This window comes from Oncorhynchus tshawytscha, linkage group LG25 (assembly GCF_018296145.1).
Source record: "Oncorhynchus tshawytscha isolate Ot180627B linkage group LG25, Otsh_v2.0, whole genome shotgun sequence".
NCBI classification, from domain to species: domain Eukaryota; kingdom Metazoa; phylum Chordata; class Actinopteri; order Salmoniformes; family Salmonidae; genus Oncorhynchus; species Oncorhynchus tshawytscha.
This window is the reverse complement of record NC_056453.1, coordinates 14,929,247-14,933,964: the sequence shown is the minus strand read 5'-3', so window position 1 is coordinate 14,933,964 and position 4,718 is coordinate 14,929,247. Positions and strand designations below refer to the sequence as shown.

At 44.3% G+C, this 4,718-nt stretch overlaps 1 long non-coding RNA gene across 1 annotated transcript; it reads right to left on the bottom strand.

Moving 5' to 3' along the window:
- Positions 1 to 1,348: 1,348 nt before the first annotated feature.
- Positions 1,349 to 4,473, bottom strand: LOC112223993. The gene is made up of 2 exons (XR_002949403.2): positions 3,306 to 4,473; positions 1,349 to 1,935 (listed from the first exon to the last, which is right to left on the bottom strand). It is a non-coding gene; the product is annotated as an uncharacterized LOC112223993 (long non-coding RNA).
- Positions 4,474 to 4,718: the final 245 nt, after the last annotated feature.

Here is a 4,718-nt window from a genome sequence, read left to right as displayed (position 1 = left end):
ATTGTTTGCTGTAGCTTTTTTGCCTTCACTGGAACTAAGGGGCCTAAACCATGAAAAACAGCCCCAGACTTTTATTCCTCCCCCACCTAACTTTACATTTGGCACTATGTATTGGAGCAGGTAGCAATCTGCTGACATCTGCCAAACCCTGATTCTTCCGTCAGACTGCCAGAGGGTGAAGTGTGATTCATCACTCCAGAGAACCCGTTTCAACTGCTCCCGAGTCCAATGACAGCGAGCTTTACACCACTCCAGCCGAAGCTTGGCATTACACATGGTAATCTTAGGCTTGTGTGTGGCTGCTCAGCCATGGAAACCCATTTCATGAAGCTTGCGATGAACAGTTATTGTGCTGACGGTTGCTTCCAGAGGCAGTTTAGAACTAGTGAGTGTTGCAACCGAGGACAGACGATCTTTATGCACTACACGCTTCAGCACTCGGTGGTCCCATTCTGTGAGCTTGTGTAGCTTCCCACTTTGAGGCTGAGCTGTTGTTGCTCCTAAACGTTTCACTTCACAATAACAGCACTTACTTACCGGAGAAGCTCTAAATTTGTTGTAAAGGTGGTATCCTATGACAGTGTCACGTTGAAAGTCACTGAGTTCTTCAGTAAGGCCATTCTACTGCCAATGTTTGTCGATGGAGATTGCATGGCTGTGTGCTTGATTTTTACACCTGTTAGCAACAGGTGTGGCTGAAATAGCCGAATCCACTAATTTGAAGGGGAGTTGACATACTTTTGGATATCTAGTGTATATTTGTAGCCTCAACATAGCAGACGAATGTTATAGTTATGCAAAACCATAGCTTTGTCTGACTAAAATCACCTCATCAATGAACTAAACTCAAAAGGTGCTGAAGTTTCAACTCTGTGACGCTTCATAATAAATGAAGATTTACAGCACAAAATATCTGGAGCCCAGATGTTTACCCACTAGAGAGAGAGAGGCAGGCAGGAGAATTCAAAAACATCTCCCAAGCTCTGCTCTGCTCCTTTCCCATACAGAAGCACTAATTAGTCTCTGCCTCAGAAGAGTTTTAAAAAGAGAATTGCCCCTCATCTACAAGGGTAATGATAAAACAATGCAGCCATACCTTCAGCAATTAAAACAGAAGCTGTAATACCAAGACACTAATGGCCATAAGTTGCAAGGCTGTTTATATTAACAGGAACGCTCTCCTTTGGCTGACTTTTCACACTTTTACGACTCATAATCAAATAAGTTACAATCGTCAAGAGGGTGATATAGTGTTTACCAAAGTGAAGAGTGAGACATTGTAAATAGATTTTTGAAAGGCACCGATCATGAGAGACAGGGAAGGACAAACTGAAATACAGAGAGAAAGAAAGCGTGAGAGAGTCAGTTTTATTGGTGGCCAAAGACAAATCGTCATCTCTCTTTGGACAGACTGTTTTGTTCTGATGACTCTCTCTGTGCTATATTTCCTTGGCTGCACAGAGGGCTCCATCAATACCCTCTGTGCGGGCCACTCAGTCAGGTGAGGACAATGGAGCTAAGGGCAGCATCCTGACTGTCACAACCGTGGCAGGTACAGTAAACTCCTTTCCACCAACCACCAGAGACATATCACCTCTGATGCATTGTACACCCCCATCCAAAATAACCTTACAGTGCCCTACTGTAACAATGCCCCCAAACTGGCAGGTCTAAATCTACATATGAGCTATCTGAAATACAGTATTGTCAGGTTATAAATCATTTTAGGACACTGAGGGGCCGTGGGAGTTGTGTTGTGTGGGGTGTTGCATTTTCATGGTCTAATCTTGGGTTTCTTTACAAGCTGATTAGGATGATGGATTTGGTGCTTGGTGTTTTAGTCTGTTACGCTCTGCTGGTTGTCATCCGGAGGTCTTGTCATGGCTGTAGACCCAGCCTCTCTGAGAGAATGATGTATCTGTTCAAAAAGGCCCCCTGGAGAAAGAGACAGAAATATTGAATTATGGCTATGACTTAAAATATGATTAGGAAGAATAACCTAACTGGTAAACTCCCCTCACAGGCAATGTTCCCTCTAATTTTTCTCGGCACTAAGCAAATTGTAGGTCTGCTGAGTGCAAACTTGTGAAAATCCTGTGCAACGTCCAGTGCGCATTTACTGTGAACTGTACCCGCACTAAGTTACAGTTTTAACAGTGGCCAAGTAGACGACTGTGGCTATTTGATCATAATGTAGGCCTACCAGTGTCTTACCATCAAAAACTATAGAGAAAATGCATCCCACAACATTTTAACATGGAAATAGCTGTTCTATCATTCAGCCTACAGTCGCAGCCAATATGTGGTGTTCAATGTAGGCCGACATTCCATGAGACTTTTGAAAAAAAACATGTAGGGCTCGACATGAACCTGTTTATCCACTTGTCCTTCAGACAAGGAGGCGACTGAAAATGGTGTTGTGGTGTTGGACGCAAGAAACACCTTTACAAAATAAAATGCATTATTATTCCTATAGCATTATTACAGAGAATCAGACACATTATGCAACCCTCTCTGCCTATTGGCTACTTACCTTATTCAAGCCTGTCTAAACAAAAGCTCTTTACCTGACTTGCTTTTCAAAGATGTCTAGAAATGTACACTTTTTGTGCTCTTGTAGGAAGCAATCCCTCCCCTACTGCTGACTAAAAATGATCTACAACTGGGCTAATAACTCACTAACTAGCAAAGGTTATGAACAAAATGTGCACACATGGCTACCTGAAGCTCCCGCTTTGATCTCAAAACAAGCACATCTACTCACGACCACAGCTGTAAACAATCCAGATCATAGTAAATGGCATAGATACATATGGCAATGATCTATTTGCATATTGGCCTATTGCAGCTCTGATTGGTTATGCCGCACCGGTCTGAGTAGAGTCGGGGCTGAGTCGTGCGTGTCAATGCAATAGAATCCAACTCGGATGCGTTCTGCCTAGAACAACATCTCTTGCATAGTTCGTTTTCTTTTGATATATTGCATTGAAAGTGGCTAATATTGCGTTGATTCGATCATAATTGCCACAGTAAAGGGAAACGTTGATAGTGTTAACTAACAGGGACATCTCTAGAAAGTTGAGTGAAGTTCCATCTTGTGCATCTCTCCGTGGGCTGATACAGTATTTAGTCTGCACGACAGTCCCGTGGTCAGTGTTGCCAATTTAGCGACTTTGTCGCTATATTTAGCGAGTATTCAGACCCCTCTAGCGACACATTTTCAAAAAAGTGACTAGCGACAAAATCTAGCGACTTTTTCTGGTGTTATTGGAGACTTTTGGAGAATCTGACGTGAAAGCACGTACCGGTCTTACTCTTCTCAACGAGCAGCGGGTGCAGCTGTGGGCCGCACCCTCGTCCCAAAGCACTCACAGGCGGCCCAGTCCTCGCGCAGCAGTCCCTCCCAGCTGCAGTCAGAGCAGGAGATGTTCAACCCTCCGTGTCCATATTGCAAATGACTCGCACATGCGGGAAGCTGCCGCTGGCTGATCCCGCCCTGGCTTGCATTCTGGGCGGGATGTAAAATGTTCTTTGTCTAAAATAAATCACTGCACAAAAATAAATCACTGCATTTGACTCACACAGCCTGTCACTTACTCACCAAGTCCGCTGTGTGTGCCTCCCTGTGACATAAGCTAAACATGCAGCTGGCTAGCTCATCAAGTCTCAATCTAAACTGTACACTCAAAAATACAGAACGGAGTGGGAATCAAACCCTGAATTCAAAGGCTGGTTGAAGCCGTTTATTGGAGATGATACACGGACATACTGCCTGTATTGTAAGGCTGATTTCTCCGCCAAACTTAGTGATGTAAAAAAACACATGACAACTCAAAAACATACTCAAAAGGCAAAGCCTTATAACAGTTCCACTCAAAACAAGCTGCCATTTATGGTTAAAAAATTTGACTCTGCAAAAAAGGCTGATGCCACCATGGAATTAGCTATCACTGAACACAGTTCCATGCTGGCATGTGATCACATTTGAGAAGCATGTAGAGCTGCTTTCTCAGACTCCACTGCTGCTACCCACTTCAACATGCACAGGACAAAGTGCACAGAAATGATTAATGCTGTTTTAGCACCATACTTTCTGAAAAGGTTGGTCGCTGATGTGGGTGACCAGCGTTTCCTCCTCCTCGATGAGTCCACAGATGTGGGTGACCAGCGTTTCAGCCTCCTCGATGAGTCCACAGATGTGGGTGACCAGCGTTTCAGCCTCCTCGATGAGTCCACAGATGTGGGTGACCAGCGTTTCAGCCTCCTCCTCGATGAGTCCACGGATGTGAGTGTTTCTAAGTACCTGGGGGTTGTGATAAGGTACTTTAGTGACACCAAGCAGACAGTTGTATCAACATTTCTGGGACTTATTGAGTTGGAGGGAGGAGATGCCAAATCTATAGCCCGTGCTGTTGTGGCTTTCCTTGAGAAGTTTGTCTTAAAAAAAGAGAAACTCCTGGGGATAGGGACTGACAATGCCTCTGTTATGATGGGGATTAACAATGGGGTCCATAAAGTGCTGAAGGAGGAGTATGGCCTCAAATATCTGGTTCTTATTCGCTGTGTGCCACTCTCTGCAGCTTGTTGTAAGTCATGCTACCAATGACATCATCCCCCGTAGTGTGGAGTACTTGGTACGAGAGACTTATAACTGGCTTTCAGTGTCTTCAAAGCACAGGGAGGCCTACAAGGCCATATATGAGACCATCAACTGTGGG